The sequence below is a fragment of the Miscanthus floridulus genome, chromosome 8 (genome assembly GCF_019320115.1).
Source record: "Miscanthus floridulus cultivar M001 chromosome 8, ASM1932011v1, whole genome shotgun sequence".
NCBI classification, from domain to species: domain Eukaryota; kingdom Viridiplantae; phylum Streptophyta; class Magnoliopsida; order Poales; family Poaceae; genus Miscanthus; species Miscanthus floridulus.
In genome coordinates, this window is record NC_089587.1 from 3450713 (window position 1) to 3475052 (window position 24340).

General features: G+C 44.9%; 1 pseudogene; it reads left to right on the forward strand.

The window, feature by feature from the left end:
• Window positions 1–1144: 1144 nt before the first annotated feature.
• On the forward strand, window positions 1145–24291 carry LOC136468431 (uncharacterized; annotated as a pseudogene).
• Window positions 24292–24340: the final 49 nt, after the last annotated feature.

Below are 24340 nucleotides of genomic sequence, written 5' to 3' on the forward strand. Positions count from 1 at the left end.
AGACTTTCAGCATCCATTCATCACACAAGTGGAAAACTTCCTTTTCTTTCTTTATACTTCCTCCGTCTATCCCAAAAAGAATATAATTTTAGGTTTCATTTTTTCTAAATTTATTTAATTAAGTTTATAGGAAATAATAATATCACCCCAATTAGATTTGCTATGAAAATATATTCCATAATCGATGTAATGCTACTTATTTGGTATCATAATTGTTGGTATTTTTTATAGATAAATTTAGTCAAAATTAACTATTTTGACTCATCGGTAAATGAGAATTGTCTTGTATTTTTTTGAGGGACGGAGGGAGTACGTGAAGAAAAACTCCATACATGAACAAATCGTCATCAGGTACTAGTTGCTACAAAATATTAGTGAGAACTAGCTAACAACTCTTCATGCCACGTAGAGAGAGAAAAGCTAACAAAACTTGATATTTTGCTGACATATTTCAAGTTTCAGCTTCAGTTTCAGAACAGACGGTAAAAGCATTGTTTTCTTCATTCTCTTTGGGGGTGCTTGTATAATTAAAAAAATTTCAAAGCTTATTCAGCTGCTTACATTAATCTACAGAATCTATGAGCTAGTTAATCTTCACAGCAAACATTTGGCTACAGGCTCAAAACCCTGGTTGTGTCTTGTGCTAAATTCCTTAGAAGAAACCGGAAAAATATTTAGACCTATCTATCTCAAGGTATTACCATGTAAAGGAGGACAAAGGACCCAAACTAGTCGCCACTACCTTTATTAATAAATAAAATAAAATACTATGTAGGTAAGGCGATATCGAGAGTTTGGACAAACTTATACATACCTAAATAGATAGAGATATAGAAAAAAAAACCAAAAAGATGCATTAAGGAAAATAAGGCCACAATTAGATTAACCACATCATATATTTTCATAGTATATAAATCTATTTGGACATATAAATGTTAATTTTATTTCCTTTAAATCTAATAGCTAAATTTGAGATTAGTTGAACCTTTAAAATCCGAAATGGAGACTTATTTTACAACAGAGTGAGTATATAACAAATTCGATGTACAAAAAAAATATTAAAACGAGAGAGTATTAAATAAATTATTAAATATATAAAAAAAGGAAAAAGAAGAAGGGAGCAAGAGCCGGTGCTGGAGCCTGAGGTGAGGAGGTCGGCCCACAGGACATCTCGCGTGGGGGCTTCAATCCAAATTCGTGCCACCAGGGACCAGGCCAGCAGTTCGAGGAGCTCTGAGCTCGGCCCGCGCAGGAGGTCGTCCCGCCCGCGCCTCCTCCGGCCTGTCACTCGGATCCCACCGCCTGCTCCGAGCTCGTAGGCAGCTCCACCGAATCCGGCGCCAGCCGCGCCAGGTACGCTCGCCCGCGCCGCCTGCGGTTCCCCTGGCCACGTGGAGGGCGCACGTGGTGCGCCAGGTTCCCCCTTATTGGCGACTGCTCTCCCCCTCGGCCCGATTTCGATTCGCGCCTCCGCCTGCCGCGCGAGGTAGGGTAATGTGGGGGTGTGGCCCTCGGTATCCTCAAGACAAGACATGGGCCGCACCATCAAAGGTGGCCCAGCCCACAAGATCAAGGCGTGCACGGCGCTGCTCGGCGTGCACCGCAAGACATTGTGTAGTACCAAATAGGATACTTACCTTGTAACCCTACCCCTCTAGAGTATATAAGGAGAGGCAGGGGTCTCTTAGTGGACAGATTCATACATCTCAATGCAATAAATCAGAACACAGGATGTAGGTATTACGTCATACTGACGGCCGAACCTATCTAAATCTTGTGTCTTGGTGCTTGTATTACCATCTCGCTCCTGATCTCGCTCACCTCTACGACAAATCTACCATCGTGGGATACCCCTCGGTGGACTGCCGAGCATCTTTTGTCGACAGTTGGCGTGCCAGGTAGGGGTGTGCGCTTGATCCATGGCGAGCCAGATGGACCTCAAATCAACAGCGCGTTCTCGTCATCAATCTCGTGGAGATCCATGCCGGTCGACGACGACGATTCATCGCTGGTTACATCTGCCCCCGTGACTGCAGATCCGATCTCGGAACCACCTCCGAGGTTGCCTTCATCAACAACTTGCCGCCCGCTTCCTCGCTACCAGAGGAGGCAGATCAACAACGACGATCTGATTGTATCCATCGATCGGGTCGGTCTGAAGCTCGCCGATTGCCTCTCCATCGCCGAATCAGCTCTGGACACTCTGGTTCAGCGCCGACCGCCCTCCGATCTAGATCTATCAGAGGCTGCTCGGGAAACTCCAGGGGTTACGGCCCTACCCTTTGGGTTCACCAACGCCGCCGCCACTTACCAACATGCCCTGACGGGCAGATTCGCCGACCAGGTTGAAGATGTCCATCCTCTCACCGACCAGATAGCGCCATACGCCGCCGACCAGACTTTCTGTCTAAAGCTAAGTCACGTTTTAATATTCTTCTAAATATTCTCCAATCTCTGTATATCGCCATGATGTTTCTCCGAGCTGTTTTCTCCATGTTTGCTCTCCAAACGATTTTCCGAACCCCCGAACAGTCCTGTTGATGCTCAGACGCCTCTAGAGACGGCCCTGTCTCCGGCTCCTCCCTACATGTGCACGAGCGTCTGCCTTCTGCATTATGGGTGGTCGGCAGCGGCTCCTTAGTGACGCTTGTTCCTCCTACACGTGCACGGGCTCCGCGCTCCGCGTTATGGTTAACAGGCTAGCTAGGGCCGCAGACTCAGCTACACACTAACTGTTCGGATGATTTATATTAAATACATCTTCGCTCCAACTGATCGCCAAGCTACATACACTATTTTTTCTACGGAGTTCATATATCTTTACATCATGTACTACCCGTTCTACATGTTTGTATTACAGGATCATCGTCCAGGTGATCGAATCACCTGGTGCTCGGGCTTCTCCACCGATCAACTGGTCGGACCGTTCGGTTCATGGACTCCGTCGCCGACCAGTTGATCGGACTGTTCGCCGGTCGCTTCTACTCAATGCTCACTTTGCCGCCGACCAGTTGACCAGACTGTTCATCGCTCGTGCTTCATCGCCAGCTATGCCGGTTACTCCTCGACGCTCGGATTCTTCATGCTCGAGGACTACCGCACGGACGTCGCCAGCTACGCCGGTGCTCGGACCTCGCCAGCTTCGCCGGGAACTCTTCGGTGTTCGGACATCGCCACCTACGTCGGGAACTCCTCGCTGCACGGACGTCGCCAGCTGCGCCGAGAACTCCTTGGTGCTCGAACATCGCCGCCTACGCGGGGGACTCCTCGGTGCTCGGATATCGCTAGCTACGCCGGGGACTCCTCGGTGCTCGGACATCGCCCGCTACGCTGAAAACTCCACGTTGCTCAGACGTCGCCAGCTGCGCCGGGAACTCCTCAGTGCTCGGACATCGCCGCCTACGCCGGGAACTCCTCGTTGCTTGGACATCGCTAGCTGCGCCGGGAACTCCTCGGTGCTCGGACATCGCCGCCAACGTCGGGGACTCCTCGGTGCTCAGACATCGCCACCTACGCCGAGAACTCCTCGCTGCTCGAACGTCGCCAGCTACGCCGGGAACTCCTCGGTGCTCGGACATCGCCGCCTACACCGGGGACTCCTCGGTGCTCGGACATCATTAGCTACGCCGGGAACTCCTCGGTGCTCGGATATCGCCAGCTACGCCGGGGACTCCTCGGTGCTCGGACATCGCTAGCTACGTCGGGAACTTCTTGTTGCTCGGACGTCGCCAGCTATGCCGGGAACTTCTCGGCGCTCGGACATCACCGCCTACGCCGGGGACTCCTCGGTGCTCAGACATCGCCGCCTACACTGAGAACTCCTCGGTGCTCAGACATCGCCACCTACGCCGGGAACTCCTCACTGCTTGGACGTCGCCAGCTGCGCCGGGAACTCCTCGTTTCTCGAACGTTGCCAGCTGTGCTGGGAACTCCTCGATGCTCGAACATCGCCGCCTATGCCGGGGACTCCTCGGTGCTCAGACATCGCCACCTACGCCGGGAACTCCTCGCTGCTCGGACGTCGCTAGCTGCGCCGGGAACTCCTCGGTGCTCGAACATCGCCGCCTACGCCGGGGACTCCTCGATGCTCGGACATCGCCAGCTACGCCGAGAACTCCTCGGTGCTCAGACATCGCCGCCTACGCTGGGGAGTCCTCAGTGCTCGGACATCGCCAGCGATGCCGGGGACTCCTTGCTCCTCGGTGCTCGGACATCGCCAGCGACGCTGGGGACTCCTCGCTCCTCGGTGCTCGGACATCGCCAGCGACGCCGGGGACTCCTCGCTCCTCGGCGCTCGGACATCGCCAGCGACGCCGAGGACACCTCGCTCCTCGAATCTTGCTACGACTCATCGGTGTGCTATCAAGCTGCTCCATGCTGTTCAGATCAGAGTGCTGATCTTGGGCAGCACATCTGGGGTCTTGATATGCGCATGTCGGATGACGTCGGCAAAGCTTTCAAACTTCTTTTTCTTTGACCCTGCTACAAGATTTATTCTTCATCTTCCAGCAGGCTCGGGGACTAAGTGGGCACACTTCACATTACGGTGAATGTGCGCTTTTCTCATCTCGAGGCTACGCCCGGGGACTGGCTGTCTGCTCGGCTGGTCTTCTACTTTCTGACCTTGGCACCACGTGACTACATCACCTACTGTTAGGCTCGGGGACTAGCTGTGGGGGTATGCCCCCGGTATACTCAAGACAAGACATGGGCCGCACCATCAGAGGTGGCCCAACCCACAAGATCAAGACGTGCACGGCGCTGCTCGGCGTGCATCGCAAGACATTATATAGTACCAAATAGAATACTTACCTTGTAATCCTACCCCTCCAGAGTATATAAGGAGAGGTATGGGTCTCCTAGTGGACAGATCCATACATCTCAATGCAATACATCAGAACACAGGATGTAGGTATTACGTCATACTGACGGCCGAACCTGTCTAAATCTTATGTCTTGGTGCTTGTATTACCATCTCGCTCACCTCTACGTACCATCGTGGGATACCTTTCGGTAGACTGCCGAGCATCTTTTGTCGACAGGTAAGGTCCCGAACCGTCCCGCCCTGCCGTGTTTTTCCCCCGGGGAGAGGTGGTTTCGCTCGCTCGGCACGCCGAGCGGCTCTGGAAGAGCACGGGTGTGGGGAATTGGGTTTCGGCTAATTCCTTGAATGGTGCTTCTTTCTCTTCTCTATTCGCTTCTAATGATTCCTGGAACGCCTCCATTCTTGCGGCGTGCATTCACGCAAGGGTGGGGTGCCCACCACGTGCTCTCGTCGTAGCACTAATTCTTTGAATGCCTGGCTGCCATTTTATTTGCTTCTGATGGTTTGGGACATCTCCGACGCTTTCGTTTTCCACATACAAATGTCTGATGAGTACACCATACCCCAACACGCTTTCTTTCTTTCTGCTATCAGGTGAAGTAGCGGGCGGGCGTTGAATGACCTTCTCTATGGATTTGAACGCATCGCCGTTGCCCGACGATGATGAGCATCAGCCTTATGATGATGAGCAGGTTGAGGTTGAGTATCCTCACAAGGAACCTGTTGTTGAGTCTGCTGTCGCAACAATGCGCCGGGTACGTACGCAACTATGTTTAATGGTGCTGATGATGTTCATCCCATGTACCGTGCCCTTGACATATTGTTATTGGATCTTACTAATGATTTCCGATCAGTACCCGTGTGTACCTTTGCTTGGTTGACATTATTAGCAGAAGAAAATGGCTTCCACAAAGGAAGGGAACCTGTTAATTATTATGTGCACAGCACAGTAGTCTTCATCAATACACTTAAACTTGTTGTCTGTGCATCACGAGCATATATAGTGGATCTGTGGATTATGCATTGGATTTGTTGTAGAAAGATGATTTTGATGTTCAATATGTTTTTCTTGTTTGGTGAGTGATTTACTTTGACTGCCTTTATTTTGCATACATGCTGGTATGCATGCATTGTTTATGTATGTGCCACAAAGGCCTTGTGGCTCTTTAAACCGTTCATTTTAGTTTCCTTTTCGTATTGAGCCTGCAAGCTTGGTTTATTAATGTTAACCATACCTTCTATGTGATCTTGCTATTCTTGACAGGAGCGTGAAGAGAGACGCAAGAGACTAAAGCGAGAGCAGCAGGATGATGGTTCAAGGCTACATTCCCAGCAGATTAGGAATGATTATGTTCCTCAACCCAAAAAACATAGTCGCATTAAAGAGACACCTCAGGGTACCAAGTATTGGGCTATTTTAACTGATACATTTCACCTTCTGTCCCCCCCTGCTTATTCGTTATTCTTTTTTTTCCACTGTCATTTTTCCCATGTAGATTTTATATAAGTAATGTAATGTATCTTGGTGCGATTTCAGGCTGGTTGGACTGTCCTGCATTTGGGGAGCCAATAGATAAAATCATACCATCCAAAGTTCCTCTTGATGAAACATTCAATCAGTCGGTGCCTCCCGGGAAGCGATACTCCTCGAAGCAACTAGTTAACAAACAAAGAAAAGCTGGTCGTGAAGTAAGTATTGCTTGCTTGTTCCTGCAGATCACACTGTAGTCCCTCCTATTATTATCCTAATCATTATGTGAAGGTAGTAACATTTGTTGTATACAGAAATTTGGTTCATTGAAATCAGGCTGCCCCTAGGAATGAGTTTCTTTTCTTGTGTATAACCCTAATGTTCTAAAAAGTAGGTGCTAGGTGTCATGTATTTCCTAATGAGCACTTGGTGGGTTAGATGGTGATATATGCTAGATAGGAGGGCGGTTCTTAGTTATCTGGCGCCGCAAAGGGTATGTTAGGAACCCACCTTTTTTGGAGCAATTTGCAACTGCCTTCTATTATTTTTTGTCTTCCCTTGTGTCTTCTCATGCCAGCAGTGCACACTACACAGCACGCACAACTGCAGACGCCCTCTTTGCCGAGTGCTGGGGGCACTCGGCAAAGCCAGGCAAGCACTCGGCAAAGGCTTTGCCGAGTGCCGCACTCGGCAAAGGCCTCTCGGCAAAGACTTTGTCGGCAAAAATTTCTTTGCCGAGTGCCAAAAATCGACACTCGGCAAAGTCTTTGCCGAGTGCCAAGCCCGCACTCGGCAAAAAAATAACTGCCGTCAACATTTAACGCCGGCTTTGCCGAGTGCCTAGGGACTGGCACTCGACAAAATTTGAATGTTTGCCGAGAGCCAGGGCTGAGCACTCGGCAAAGAAACAATTTTTTTAAAAAAATCTTTTTAAAAATAGTCTTTGCCGAGTGGTACCATCCTGGTTTGTGAACACCATACGTGATGACGCCCTCCAAACGTTTTCAAATTTTTACCACCGCATATGCATGTGATATCACGACATCTCGCCAAGTTTCATGATTTTCGGGATTCGTTTGAATTTTATAGAATTAAATAACCACTCGCACGCAAGTTCGCGACGTTGCCCCGTGAGCACGTTGATCGAAATTTGGAGACAGTTCCTTGATTTAGCATAAAGTGACACTAACAAACAAGAATAACATTTTTGGAATGGATCAAAACTATTATTCGATGCACCTGCAGTTCAAACCTACATTTTCCGGATAATTGCAAGAAAACGAAATAAAGTGAAGAAATATAGCAAACAGCAATGAAATTGTGTCAAATTTGAACATGTTGTTCATGGTACAAATAAAAATCTAATAAAAAAAGTTGGTGGCAAAAAACAAAAAAAAAATTATTTTGCCGAGTGCTAAGGTTTGGCACTCGGCAAAGTGAATATTTTGCCGAGTGCTAGCCCTAGGCACTCGGCAAAGCCAATATTTTGCCGAGTGCCAAACAGAAGGCACTCGGCAAAGCGGCCGGCGTCGGGCACCGTTATCCCGGGCGCCTCTTTGCCGAGTGCCCAACTTTGCCGAGTGTCTGGCACTGGGCAAAGTTTGGCTTTGCCGAGTGCCGTATTTTGCCGAGTGCCAGACACTCGGCAAAGACCTATTTGCCGAGTGCCAAGTTTCGCCGAGTGCGGCACTCGGCAATGGTGGCCTTTGCCGAGTGCCCGATATTTGGCACTCGGCAAAGATTCCAACACTGGGCAAAGTCCCGGTTTCCTGTAGTGACGTCCTCCTTCCATTCCCCTGTCTTCGTCCTACAGTGCTATTTCTCCTTCCATTCCTCTGTCTTATTTGTGTTTTCATCTTTATTTATTTATTCTAACGCTCAATTCTCATTACTTGTAATCATCTTTGTGTTTTCCTCGCAGTCCCAGGCGCACCAAGGCCAGAAATGCAACGAGTTCATGGCGTACGCCGTGGCACACAAGGGCAAGGCGACGGCCCCGGAAGTCACCTACAACCTGGTGGACGGGCCCGAGGCGTACACCAGCACGAGCGTCCACAGCAAGCTTAGCGAGTACACCTCGGCGGCCCGCGAGCGCCATGGAGAGGACTTCGATCCGGCCACCCAGCCCTTGGACACAGACCTCCTGATGAGGCTGGGAGGAGGGAAGCAGCACGGCCGGTACTGGATGGCGGACAGCACAGTCGACTCCGCCTCTGTTCCCAACCTCGCCGAGATTCGAGCAAGGAGCACGAGCTCCTCCCTCCCCATACGCTCTCGGCAGCAGAGCTCACAGCAGCAGATGGCGGAACTCCAGGTTAGTACTGTTTTATTCGTCGTTCATTGCTTTTACACATCTACCTTGCCTTTGCATTGTTTAAACATTGCGGGTGGAATGTTGCAGGCCGACTTGCGGAGGTTGGCGGCCCAGGCGGAGGCCCATCGGCCGGAGATGGAGGCTATACAAGCCCAGAGGGTGGCCGAGACGCAGAGGCTGCAGGACATGTTCAGCTTCATGGCGAGCCTTCAGACCTTGCCAGGTGTGGTCGTGCCCCAGTCGCTGCTCGCTACAGTTGTGGCTCCTCCTCCTCCTGTAGGGACTCCGGTGAGTATATATGGTTGTTTATTCCTTTAGCTTGTGCGGCCCTCCTATAGATACTCATGAATTCGCTTCTCCTTTGTGCAGCAACAGTCGGCGGGTTCGAACCCGACTCCTCAAGGTGGCCTTTCTCCACAGGCCGGGTGGACAACTGACCCTCCTCAAGGTGGCAGTTCACACTCCGGGTGAGGAGGCTGGCAGTAGGTACCGTTTATTTGTTTCTTTTCATGTTGCATAGACTTGTGTTAGACTACTACTATAGACATATATATATTATGATGGATATTGTCATGGATGATGCGAATGTATGATGAATTATGGACAATGAATTTATATGTGATGTATTATGGATGGTGGATGTGTATGTGATGGGTTATGGATGTGTATGTGATGGAATATGGATGTGTATGTGATATATCCTGTGCTGTGTGTTGATATATATGTGATTTCTTTGTTTGCGCTGATGGAAAGCAAAAAACAAAAAAATAGCATTTTCCCCCTCTTTGCCGAGTGCCATACTCAGCAAAGAGGGCTTTGCCGAGTGCCGTGACCATGGCACTCGGCAAAAGCTGGGAAGCAGAGACCCAATTTCCCAGCTTTCTCGGCAAAGATTTTTTTTTAAAAGAAAAAAATTCTTTGCCGAGTGCAAAAGTATGGTACTCGGTAAAGAATTTTCAAAAAAAAAGAAAAAAATTCTTTGCCGAGTGCCGCTGAGGTGGCACTCGGCAAAGAGGCTGTCAAAGTTGACGTCGGTTTTTTTTGTCGAGTGCTGACGTGACACTCGACAAAGGCTTTACCGAGTGTCCGATATGTGGCACTCGGCAAAGAAACCTTTGCCGACGGGTTTTTTGCCGACTGCTCTTTGTCAAGTGCGGCACTCGGCAAAGCCTTTACCGAGTGTATTTCGGGCTTTGCCGAGTGCCGCAGGCACTCGGCAAATTGCCGGTTTCCAGTAGTGTGGCATATACAAGAGGGACTACATTGAAGCACTGTATTCATTTTACCATGAGGTCCCTGAGAATATGATGATTGCATGCCCTCCAACACCAGAATGGAAGAGACCAGATGATCTTGATTTAAATGGAGAAGCTAAGCAGGCTGATGATGATGATGACAATGCTTATCTTAAACGACCGCATGTATGTGTTTTCTTCAAAACTTATATGGAATATCAGTTCTACTTCTCAAGTTGAAGGGATAGACTTAAATATTGCTTGTGTCCTTGATATTACCTCATGGTATGGTTTTCTTGCTAAGCAGTGTCGATTGCATTGTTTCTTAATATCTCGACACCACAATATGTTTGCAGAATGAGTCAGAGGATAAAGTCATCATCAATGACGATGTGTTAGGGGTCCCCGCGCCCTATGACCAGCAAAAAGCTTTGTGTGACATATGTTATCCGTTGCTTGAAATGCCCATTGTAAGTATGCTATTTCTACTTCTACCCAATATATTATGTAATTAATTTCCAGCTCTTCATAATGGTATTGTTGTATATGCTTTACAATGATAACATGGACTATGATAACCATTTGTAGAATATACAATATAGTTCTAATACCACCAATCCCTTCTTCGGCAACTATTTCATTTCTGGGAGCATTGGTTAAAAGTTAGCATTGAGCAGATGCATGAATATTTCATGTCATGCAATGCGGGCTGAAAATGTTACACAGTTTGGCATGCTTTGTTGGCAAAATATTTTCATACTAGATTACAAGACAATGTGTTTTCGACATGGTCCGTCTGGAATCTTACAAGTTAAGGCTCAGAAATGGTATTTTGGAAATGCTGGGAACTAATAGAATTTGGTCGTGATTAGACTTGTTTCAGTGTGTAGATCTATCATGTTTTCTATCCATTCTATTTGAGTTGGTTTGTGTTTTGTAACTCAATTTCTGCATGTGTTGCTCTCAAACAAGTAGTGCCTTTTTATTTAGGTACTCTGATAATCTTTATTTGTATATAGGGAAGAGGTCCACAATTTCCTGGATCACATCCAGTTTCGCTTAACAGGCGAGTAACATTAACGGTAACTCAAATTTCTCTTACATCATTTTTTTGCATTCTGGTATTCTTTATTCCTAAGTTGTATATTCTTTTTTATCTAATGCATTCATTTTACTTTGTTCAGTGATAATCTGCAACTACTTAGACAGCGATACTACTTTGCTACATGGAAACCTGATGGAACAGATATATGATGCTTATTATGAGATATGGCTGTTTCTTAATTGATCAGAATTTTTGCTTTAGAAGGGTCCAAATGCGCTTTCCCCATAGAAGCCTCGAAGTAAGGTTCCAATTGTGCTGGAGTAAAATCATAGAACATGACTTTTGATGCAAAACTTTTAACCTTATTTCTTTTGCTATAAAGGGCCTGCATGATATGACCTTGATTGATGGAGAGATGATTATAGACACGGTACCAGATTCAGGCTTGAAGAGAAGGTACTTGGCATATGATCTTATGGCGCTTGACGCAGAGCCCAAAACCAAGGTAATATGATCTTATGCATGATATATGACCTTGATATATAGAATTTTGTTATTTACTTATTTCTGATTTCTTCTTTTATCTATGAAACTTTGGTGTCCTTGTAATAATGAAAAGAGATGTAATAAGCAACCTTTCTGAATTATTTCTTGGCGGCCGCCCTCTATCTCCACACCATCAATGTTTTGCTCTTATCTTCTCCACAATCATGTTTGCTTACTCACCTTTTTCTTCCATATGATTAGCAGCTGGGCCTACAAAATTCATGTTGCCACACGATTCATAGACTGTAATCAAGGGTGTAAATTATTTTTTTTCTACTGTAACTTATGTACGCGAGCTCTATTTACTGTAGGTTCACTGGTAGAGAACCGAGCTTTACTCCCGGTGGGAAACCCCCTCTAGTCCCGGTTCCCCATCCGGGAGCAAGCATCCGGGACTAAAGGGGGTCCTTTAGTCCCGGGTCAGGAACCGGGACTAAAGGAGGACCTTTAGTCCCGGTGGGTAACACCAATCGGGACTAAAGGTGCCTCCTGACATGCCACGATGGCCGGCACCTTTAGTCCTGGTTGGTAATACGAACCGGGACTAAAGGTTTTTTTTCTTTTTTCTTTTCTTTTCATTTTTTTGTTTTCTTTTCAAAATAGGTTTTCGAAGTCGTATTGTACGCTGCTAATTATACATTTATACGCGCATATAGTATGTTTCGGTTCAAGCACAATGAACGTATTAAATCACACAATTCAAGCATAGAAATATATGCATGCATGCATGCATATGTGTATTTTACATTATATTATTTCATGTGCATATATTACAAAAGATTGCATTACAGTTGTTGTGACATAACAAGTTTCCTCTCATCCTCTAGCTTGGCTTCAATGGCAGTGTTGGGTCGAAGTAGAACTCACCCTTGGAATCGATGACCTGCTCATTAAAAAATTCGGCTATAGACTCTTGAATTGCTTTGATTTGGTCTTGCCGTATGACCTTTTCCTCCAACCATCGAGTCTACAGGTTTGAATTAAAGAAAAATAAATTAATATATGTACATATATATATAAAGACATAGTAACACAATCAATAATAATAATTAAATGAATATATAGTGTATTTTTAACGTACTTTGAGTCTCTCTGTAGAAGTTCTTTGGGAGAGCACCTTGATAAACTTGCAAACATAGTAACCACAGTAGTTGTTCCCCTGTTCCTGCCTTAGACACCACTTTACGAGAAAAAGATTTGTCATCCAATCTGGTGATCCGGTGAAAGCTATATGTTTAATTAATAAAGATGATGCGATTCAGGGGACTTACTTTCAAAGGGATTACATTCAGTGGCGCTTTGCATTTTTCCATGTGTTGCTTCTCAATAAAGGTTTTCCAAACACTGTCCAATAAAAAATTTGCCACGTCATCAGATATAGTTAATCATCATGTTTGTGTGTATATATAGTTGCTAGAGATCCCGAATTACCTCTGGATAATATCTATCATATCTTGGTAGTCTTGTTGTGGTTTTCTCATTGAGTCATAGATTATCAAGTGACTTTTCATCAGATCGATGTCCATCAATATCCAGTGATTGCTGCATGTGTTTATAAGATATAACGCATAACACTCATTAATTAACTAGAATCAACATATGAGCCATTAAGGATATGATCGACATGATTAACACTCACTTGAAGTTATAGAGAAAGAGTATATCCTTCTTGTGGCGTTGGTTCACTAAGAAGTTCATGAGGTTACTCTCTGACTCAGACTTTCAATTAGTCTTTGGAGTAATTGGGTCTTTGAATACTATATGGGGATCAACAAAACCAATTTCATTGCAGCCTTCCTTTCTGAGCTCTGTTATTGTAAATCTGCATATATATAGTATTTGTTAGGATAATTTATATGCATATACACACATATGATGAGTTTAATAATAGATCGAAAGAATTATTACTTACAGGCAATAGCAGCTAATGATAACTTTGTTCAGAGAGGTCAGGTGGCATAGTTGATGAAATTCTGCAAAGTCAACATACATAACATCATCGCCACGGAACCAATGTTCGTCTCTAATTCTGACACCAATGTAGAAGTCTCCACTGGTAGACGCCTGCATGTACCACTTGTTTAGCAGGTACATTTGCGTCCCCAGATCAGATAAGGCTTGAGGGTTGTATAGACTCTGGCCTAGTACAAATTTTTTCTTCCAAATATCAACCTCCGCCGCACTCTCAATGTTTCCATCACCAAACATCTGGTAAAGGTCGAGACTAGTCTCATCAAGAAATTCACCAAGGTGATCCAAATCGACATCCGGAGGTATGTTTATCTGATGCATTAATCCTAAATTCGAACCATATTCATTACCAACAACTAGCGGGTGATTGATTGGTGCGCTTGTTGTCCGAGTTGGGCAATGCCTTTCCCTGCCCGCTTCTTTTTCTGTGCCGCCTCAATTGACTTGGTGAGAGTGCGGTCATAGTCTAATAACGTTGATTTGGACGGCTTACGAGATTCCCGCTGTTGTTGCTGGTAAGAAGTCACCTTTTTTCTTAGAATATCTGGAGCTACGAAGAAGTACGGTTTCTCCGGGTTTCTCCTTGCTTCTTGATTCATTTTAAGTTTGTCATAGAATCTAGACATGTCTTTTTTATATGCATCAGTTCCTTCTTCCTTCTCTTCAGATATTATTTTGGGAATAGCCCTTGGTTTCACGGTGGCTTTCTTTGCAGGCGGGGACTGGTTCTTCGTTTGAGGGGCTGGCCTCTTGCTAGGCTTCTTGGTAGGCGGGGGCGGGGGAGGCGTTGGAGACCTCCTTGGAGGTGTTGGCAGCGGCGTTGGAGACCTCCTTGGAGGTGGCGGCTGCGGTGTTGGAGACCTCCTTGGAGATGGTGTAGATGCAGCCTCGTCTTCCAACATAATGTCATCGTACAGAGCACTATGGTGATCTGGCGATTGAACAATTGGATTTAGGTTGGGGGAGGATCTGCTACAAAAAAAGGAATGATATATTATTATGAGCAGACTGTTAATTATTTAAGCCAATACAAATTAATGATGTAGTGTTTTCATCCGCACGTACCTATGGTGAGGTAGTTCAGGAGGAGGTGGAGCCGACATCCCTGGAATGATGATGTAGCGCTTGCGCCATAGAATGAATGTCTTCTCCGCTTCTCCTAGAGTCTTCTCGCCATCACCTTCAGGAATGTCAAGAGGCAAATCACTAAAACCTTTTTCAGCTTTATCTACCGAGATGGTAGCATATCCTTCTTGGATTATATTCCCATGAATCCTTGGTGTCTTGGTTCGGTCGATAGGATTAATAAGACCGATAGCCACCTTGATTGTAGAATTCTCCTTCGGAATGTGTAGCTCACACGTTGTACAAGGTTCAGTGACGTCATCCACAGGGAAGCGCAGTCCTGTGTCCCCTTGATTTGGTATCTCCGTGGAAGCGCAGCTGCTTTTCAACTGAATAGATTGGCTAATATTGATTCCTGGCTCTGATGCTTGCTTACTTGCACTCACTGCTATTTGCACTTGCCTTCTGATTTCCTCCTGCATTCTCGCTTCAAGGTTTTTTCCCGCTCCTGTGCTTCACGCACCGCTTCCTCCAATCTCTAGAGCCGCTGTGCCTCTTCTTCCTTCTTTCTCTGGTGACTTCTATAAGAAGGTCTGTCCTGAGGGAATCCATGCTCCCACGAGACACTTCCTTTGCCTCTAGTTCGGCCACCATGTTCAATAGTCCCGATGGCGTATGTCAGCTCATCCTTCTCTCTGTTGGGCCTGAACGCACCACTAGCAGTAGCTCTCTGAGCATAAAACAATCTTTCTGCTGCTTCTTGCAGTCTTGCGCCATAAACGCACTTCCCTGTCTCCTGGTCTAGTGTTCCCCCATGACCGAAAAACCAATTCTTTGCACGTTCTCCCCACTCGAGTGATTCTAGTCTGATACCCTTGGTAAGAAGGTCTGCTTCCATTTTGTTCCACTTCTTAATGGCAGTCAGGTAGCCACCTGATCCCAAGGTATGGTGGTATGTCTTCTGTTGGGCATTACGTTGGTTCTTTATCACCCGACTCACACCCTCTTCCAAAGTCTTGTACTGTACAAACTCATCCCAATAGGGCCTCTGCTTTGAGATCGGGCCTGGGACAGTAAAATCTGGTGCTATGTTCTTCTTGACATACGTCGTGTATAGGTGTTTCTTCCAAGTATGAAACTGGGTGGCCAGCTTTTTCATTGCCCAATCCCTAACTCGCTCCTTCAATTCATCACCATCTATTATATCATCATAACCATCTGTTTGGAGCGTGAAATGTACCAAGACATCATTCCAAATTAACGCCTTGTCACGATCGGAGACAAAACTGATATGAGGAGCATTGGTCTTCTTCTTCCATTCACGGGTACTAATCGGGAGCCGGTCCCGTACAAGGTAACCACAGTGGTGCACAAATTTCATTTTATTCGGCCCCCCGGTTCTCCTGTATCCACATTGAACTCCGAGATGATGAAGCGGCCCTCCGATGGCTTTTTGGGACCTCGAACATTTTTACTCGTCGTTGTAGTTGTTGATGTCGATCCAGAGGGCTACAAAACATAAACATTATTTTTAATGTCATGAGCACACATAAGACATATGATAATATATATAGCTAATAATAAAAAATATATACTTAGCCAATCTGTTGTTGCTCATTTTGTTCAAGAGCTAAGTACTGACTCCCGTCATCTGCATCCTCTTGCACGTTATTTTTAGCACCATCATCGCCGGCAACTTGAGTGCCAGTGTTGATCAAATTCATCATCAACTCCTCATCCATGTTTCTCGGGTCGGCCATCTAGCTTCAAAAAACAAAACCAATATATAGTACATCAACAGCGCGGTTCGCCCTGGTGTGATTGTTTAGCATTAACGATAACGATAATACGAATGTTGATCAACTAGGCCACGAGAAAGGGCGGTGTGACAAGAGTGGTGGTGCTCCACTCCGCCGTATATATGTCTGTACACATGGGTGAACGAGGGCGGTGGTGCTCCGCCATATACATAGAAACGCATGGACGAACGAGGGCGGCGGTGCTCTGCGACGTATATATACATGCATATGAATACAAATGACGTATATATACGTGTCGGCGTGGTGGCCGGTGTGCTGACAACGACGACGTGAGGCGGGCCGGCGTGCTGACGACGACAACGACGTGAGGCGGGCTAGGGCGGTGTCGGTGCGTGATGTTGTGATCCTATGTACCATGTGAACCATGTAGTCATTCATCATATGAGAAAATTCTATGTTGATAATGTAAGTATGAGTCATTATGAAATGTAAGTATATGTGTCATTCATCATATTACTTTAGCAACATTAATATATTATATCTGTATATTCAAAGTTCACAAATGAAGAAACGTTGAAGTTTTCCTTCATTTGTCTGTAGCCATGCATGCAAGTCCAACCAAAACTGCTTACATCATCACATGTGATATTTTTTATAAACTAAAAAACGCTTAGTTTACAAACTGGGTATCAAAATTGAGTTCCTATTTGACCATTATATATCCTACAACAAATCCTTCAAAAAAAAGACCCTACATGAATATATTTGGATAAAATTTCGTTAACAAACATTGATCTATGAAGATAGAAAAAATTCTTCTATTGAAACTGCATCTTGGAATAATGGCATATCATATAGTGATGAATATATGGCGGTTGATTAGCTGGATCATTTTCAGCTTTAGTGACAACGATAATGGTTTCCAAATAATATATATCGTGTTTATTATACAAGCCATGGATTTACATCGATCTAATTAATTTCTAAAGTAATTTTATTGGTGGTCCTTAATTAAACTTGTCATGAGTTCAGGTCCCAGTGATCTTAAAATGTATTTTAGTACCATAAAATACAGTTTTTGACACTCTAAACTTGCTAATTTATCCATATAATATCCAAATATTCAAAACTTGCGTTAAGATATGGTTTTGAGATGTGAGCTTGACAACTCCATCTTTCTCTCTTTGGCCTCGCTTGCTGCATATATAGAGTTCCAAATATTCATTTTCAGTTCCTAGATTTTGTGATTCAAAATTTGGAATTTTCAATCGACCTCGAGCGTTGACATGGCTTCCACCAAAGTTGTAGTTTTCGACATGATCTATAACTCGGCAGTGGAGGGCTCGGGCGAATGTACAAAGAGATCGACGAACATATCACCTCGAGCTCGGCAGTGGAGGGCCTCGGGCGCGGTGGGGCCACGGGCGCGGTGGAGGGGCCTCGGGCGCGGAGGAGGGCGCGGTGGAGGGCCACGGGTCGCGCGGAGGAGGGGCATGGGCGCGCGCAGTGGAGGCCGCACGAGGAAGAAGAGGGCGGTGCCGGTGTCACGGAAGGCGAACGGACACGGTGGAGGCGGCGCGAGGAAGAAGAGGGCGGCGGTGTTCGACGAGGAAGAAGACGAGCGGATCGATCTGCGCCAGGCGCTGGAGGTTATATATCAGAGAGAATTACTCCCGGTGCCAGCCACCAACCGGGAGTAAAAACCCTTTACTCCCGGTGCGTATTACCAACTGGGAGTAAAGGTACCTTTACTCCTGGTGCATGTTCTTAACCGGGAGTAAAGGTATACCTTTACTCCCGGTTGGTAACACGCACCGGGAGTAAAGGATATTTTTGGCGGGCCACAAAACTGCAGCCCACCTTTACTCCCGGGTGGGCTTCCCACCCGGGAGTAAAGGTGGCCTGCAGTTTCGTTTCCCGCCTGTTTTAAGCAATTGTCTTGTTAAATATAATAGAAATGCAATAGTTTTTGTTAAATATATAGTAAATTAAATAAAAGGCATAAAATTATTTTGTTAAAAATATGAATTTTCTTTTTGTTTATTGCACATAGGAAAAATCTATAACCTAACTTTTTTATTTTTTGTTAGAATTATAAATATAATGTAACTAATATTTATTATTTCGTTAATGCAAAAATGTAGTGTTTAATTAAAATTATTAAAACTATTGGTTTTGGACAGGAAATTTGTTTTCACATCATTTTAACGTTAATATTTTAATTTTTCATCACTCAGTATCCTAATTTACCTTTTTGAGAGAGAAATCCCACCAAATCAAACATTGATTTAATTTGAAACATGACATAATAAACATCTGAATTCATAATTATTACATAATATCTCAAACACACACTATATTAAATCACTATATCATCAAGTGGGCACAGCAGTGAACTTCTTCTTTACGTATGTCCCTTGGTTATGATCGCTTCGTAACCATGGAGTGTCCTCATCATTTACCAAGATGCTAGGGTCTTTGTTCACTTTGAAGGGCGGAATTCGGTCATCCTTTTCATATTCTTCTGACATGTCCGACTTGTCCTCAATTCCCATGATGACTCTTTTCCCTGAAAGAACTATGTGGTGCTTTGGCTCTTTGGTTGAGTCATTATCGTTTTTCCCTCTTTTTGGTTTGGTAGACATATCATTGACATAGAACACCTGATTCACATCCTTGGCAAGGACGAATGGTTCGTCTTTGTACCCAATATTACTAAGGTCTACTGTTGTCATTCCATACTCGTTGTCTACTGTTACCCCGCCTCCGGTCACCTTGACCCATTGGCACTTGAACAATGGGATCTTCAAAGTAGGTGCATATTCTAGTTCCCATATTTCATCTATGCGTCCATAATATGTCTGCTTATTCCCATTCGGGTCTGTGGCATTTATGCGGACACCACTGTTTTGGTTGGTACTCCTTTTATCTTGGGCTACTGTGTAGAATATGTTCCCATTTATCTCGTACCCTTTGTATGTGATGATATGCCATGATGGTTGCATAGCCAATAAATACAGTTGCTCATGGATGCTCTCATCACCTTGACATTTTTTTCGCAACCAACCGCCGAAAGTTTCCATGTGCTTATGCATAATCCAAGCTTCAGTCTTCCCTAGAAACTCAGATCGTAAGAGATCCTTGTGTGTCTCAATATACGGATCTACCAAAGAGGAGTTCTGTAGAACTGTGTAGTGCGCTTTATTGAAATAATCATCATCCGTACCAATATATGTTTTCCTCCCTAGTGTCCCCTTTCCGCTTAGTCTCCCCTCATGTCTCGATTCAGGAACACCAATCGAGTCAAGGTCGGGAATAAAGTCAACACATAACTCAATGACCTCTTCTGTTCCATAGCCCTTGGCGATGCTTCCTTCTGGGCGAGCACGGTTGTGAACATATTTCTTTAGGACTCCCATGAATCTCTCTAAGGGGAACATGTTGTGTAGGAACACAGGACCGAGAGTGAAAATCTCCTTAACTAGGTGAACTAGGAGGTGTGTCATAATATCAAAGAAGGAAGGAGGGAACACCAACTCAAAGCTGACGAGACATTGAACCACATCATTCTGTAGTTTAGCTAGATCAGTTGGATCAATTGCCTTCTAAGAAATTGCATTGAGGAATGCACATAGCTTCACGGTGGCTAGACGTATATTTGGAGGTAGAATTCCTCTTAATGCAACTGGAAGTAATTGCGTCATGAGAACGTAACAGTCATGGGACTTTAAGTCACAGAATTTCTTCTCTGGCACATTTATAATACCCTTTATATTCGAGGAGAATCCAGATGGTACCTTGATGTTGTTTAAGCATTCAAACATGATTTCCTTCTCCTCTTTGCTTAGAGTGTAGCTAGCAGGACGTAAGTAATGGTGTCCATCATCTGTCTTCTCTGGATGCAGGTTGTCTCTTTCTCTCAAACAACGCAGGTCCTGTCGTGCTTCAAATGTGTCCTTAGGCTTTCCATACACACCCATAAAGCCTAGCAGGTTCACACAAAGATTCTTCATCAGGTGCATCACATCGATCGAGCTACGGACCTCCAGGACTTGCCAATAGGGTAGGTCCCAAAATATGGACTTCTTCTTCCACATGGGTGCGTGACCGTTAGCGTCTTTTGGAATAGGTTGGCTTCCATGTCCTTTTCCAAAGACGACTTTCACATCATTGACCATATCGAGTACATCCTCACCGGTTCGGTTGCGAGGCTTGGTCAGGTGGTCTGCCTTCCCTTTAAAATGCTTGCCTTTCTTTCTTACGGGGTGATTTGCAGGAAGAAATCGACAATGGCCAAGGTACACGACCTTTCGACATTTTTTCAAGAATACACCTCTAATATCACCGAAGCAGTGTGTGCATGCATTATATCCCTTGTTTGACTATCCTAAAAGATTACTTAGAGCAGGCCAATCATTGATTGTTACGAACAACAATGCTCGCAGATCAAAGTGTTCCTGTTTGTACTCATCCCACACACGTACACCTTCTTTATTCCACAAAATGAGAAGTTCGTCAATAAGTGGTCTCGGGTACACATCGATGTCATTGCCAGGTTGCTTCGGGCCTTGGATGAGCATAGGCATCATAATGAACTTCCGCTTCATGCATAACCAAGGAGGAATGTTGTAGATACTTAGAGTAACAGGCCAAGTGCTATGACTACTGTTCTGCTCTCCAAAAGGATTGATACCATCTGTACTTAAAGCAAACCTTAAGTTTCTTGCGTCATTTGCAAACTCCGGGAATTCTCTGTCGATTGCTCTCCACTGGGACCCATCAGCAGGGTGTCTCAACATATTGTCTACCTTACGGTCTTCTTTGTGCCATCGTAACAATTTTGCATGTTCTTTGTTTCTGAACAGACGTTTCAAGCGTGGTATTATAGGAGCATACCACATAACCTTGGCAGAGATTTTCTTACGTGGACGTTCGCCCTCAACATCACCAGGGTCATCTCGCCTGATCTTATACCGCGACGCATGGCATAACGGGCATGCATCCAATTTCTCATACTCTTTGCCATGGTACAGGATGCAGTCATTAGGACATGCATGTATCTTCTCTATTTCTAGCCCCATAGGACAGACAACTTGTTTTGCTTCGTAGGTAGTGGCGGGCAATTCATTGTACTTCGGAAGCATCTTCTTTTGGATTTTTAGTAACTCTCCAAATCCCTTGTCAGATACACCATCCTTTGCCTTCCATTGCAGCAATTCTAATGTGGTTCCCAACTTTTTCTGCCCTGCATCACAAGTTGGGTACAACAATTTCTTGTGATCTTTTAGCATCCGCTCGAACTTGATCTTCTCCTTTTCACTTTCATATTCTCTTTGTGCGTCCCGAATGACCTGGAAAAGATCATCAGCCGGCTCATCTTCTGCGGCTACCTCTTCTTCAGCTTCTCCCATTGTAGTATCATTGAAGCATGCACCATCAAGAATAATATCATTGTCGTCCTATTGTTCTTCTTCACCTTCTTCCATTACAACACCGGTTTCTCCGTGCTTTGTCCAACAAATATAGTTTGGCATGAAACCCGACTTGAACAAGTGTGAATGAAGAGTCCTTGAGTAAGGATATTCCACCGTATTCTTACATATGGCACATGGGCAGCACATGAAACCGTGGCGTTTGTTTGCCTCGGCCGCACGTAACAAAGAATGCACGCCGTCAATGAACTCTTGGGAGCGGCGATCAGCATTATACATCCAATGACGGCTCATCTGCATTACATGACATAAATATTATATTAAAACCTAGATCATAATTAATTATTTATACAACATGCGTGCCACCACAAAAGATACAAATTTATGAAAGCATCGCTACAATGTAGACAATCCCAACTACCACTAAAAGAACTAAAGCTAAAATACATTTCAGGAGCACAAGGATTTCGCGACCAATCTCAACTAAAACAGACAGATCCCCCGATTGTGCAACATCTTTAGGCTTCTTCAGCTGGATCACTGCCTCATTAGCCGTCGTATCTGCCTGTTGTGCAAGATATTTTTGCACGAGTTCAACATACTCTTCCTCCCAGTAGAAGCCTGAACATCGTCCACTGCCATCCCACTGAAATTAAAACAAAAAATTAGAACTTTAATCACAACCATCATGAAAATAGGTATAAACTAACCATAATCATTAAATACGATAAAATAACTCACATTGCGATCCGGACACTTGTAGAAGATATGATCCTTGTTGGGACCCTCCTTCTTCACTCGGTACTCCATCACAATCTTCGTCTCATCACGACACTTGCCGCATGGAATGAGAGGAAGGCCCAGCCTAAGTCGCTTTGGAAACCCATGAGAGGCCGAGGACCCGGAAGCAGTTGCCATCTACTCTCTATACTCATTTTTTAATACACTATAAATTTATCCTTTTATAAACAAATAAAATTAACAAACTATAAAATTATCTAGATCTCTAAACAATGATATTTTTAATGGTCATTGTGTTCTCGTCTTTTACTGCGGCAGGTAAGTAATTCACATGATATTTCCATAAATTAACAGAAGAATGGGAGTGTACACACATAACAGACTACTGCGACGATATCGGGACGTGTGAATAAATAACCATCCGTACTAGTTGACCTTGCTTACGTGATCATCTCGGCGAGCATTTCTCCACCGGACGGCACCGTACTTGGTCAAGGAAGAGCTCTGATTCTACGAGGAAGGGAACACAGTCTTCCACGACCGTTGCCGCTCTCCCTCGTAGAATCAAAGCTCCTCCTTGACGTCCGTTACCGCTCGACAGAGAACATGCTCGCCGAGATAAACACGGTCCGCAAGTTCAACTAGTACGGATTTTCTATAATTTTCTAAGTTTTTCATTTCATAAAAAGTTAAAATAAAAAGTACGGTGATTGACAAACTACTGCGACGATATCGGGATATGTGAATAAATAACCATCCGTACTAGTTGAACTTGCTTACGTGATCATCTCGACGAGCATTTCTCCACCGGACGGCACCGTACTTGGTCAAGGAAGAGCTCCGATTCTACAAGGAAGGGAACACGGTCTTCCACGACCGTTGCCGCTCTCCCTCGTAGAATCAAAGCTCCTCCTTGACGTCCGTTACCGCTCGGCAGAGAACATGGTCGCCGAGATGAACACGGTCCGCAAGTTCAACTAGCTACTTTAACCTTCTTTCATGTAAATATGCAAGCTTGAAGTGATTTTGAGCTCAAATTGCTTACAAATGAAAAAAACCATAATAAAGAACCATATATATATATAGTGAACAAAATGAGATAAGACAATGGTGAAAAATGAGAGTATGAGATTGGTAACCTTTACAACTGAAGAATCGACGGAGAAATCAAAGAAATCGACGGAGGAATCGAAGAATAGATGGAGGAACAATGGAGGGAGGGAGGAAGCAAGAACACTACTGCAGTGAGCTTCAAAATACGCTGAGCTCGGGCTCGGGGAGGAAGAAGGAGACGGCCGATATATAAAGGGGGGGCCTTTAGTCCCGGTTGGTGGATCCAACCGGGACTAAAGGTAACTTTCCAACCCCGGGTGCAGCCATGGCCCGGGAGTAGAACTTTACTCCCGGTTGGATCCACCAACCGGGAGTAAAAGTATACCTTTAGTCCCGGTTGGAGGCTCCAACCGGGACTAAAGGTCCCTGCCACCTCTGTCTGGCGCAGTAGCCGTTGGGCAGGGACCTTTAGTCCCGGTTGGAGCCTCCAACTGGGACTAAAGGTATTTCTAGTCCCGGGGGCAAAAAATTCCGGGACTACAGCCCATTTTGGCCGAGGATCAAAGGTCTGTTCTCTACTAGTGGTTGATATGCTGAAAAAAACTCTAAGGCGATAGAAACACTGATTATTATGTCTTGAGATTATCTTTAACTATGGAAATTTGTGTATGCAGTTGCCGTTTTCTGAAAGATGGAAAATTCTGGAAGATGAAATAATAAGACCACGTTATCATGAGAAAAAGCCATTTGAGAGTGGTGCTAAGAGCAATCCGCTGTACAAATATGACATGGAATTATTTTCGGTATTGGATTTTAGCACTTCTGAATTATGATGTTCAATTCATGAGTTCTGCAAAGCCACTTTTCTTTTTCTTTTTGTTG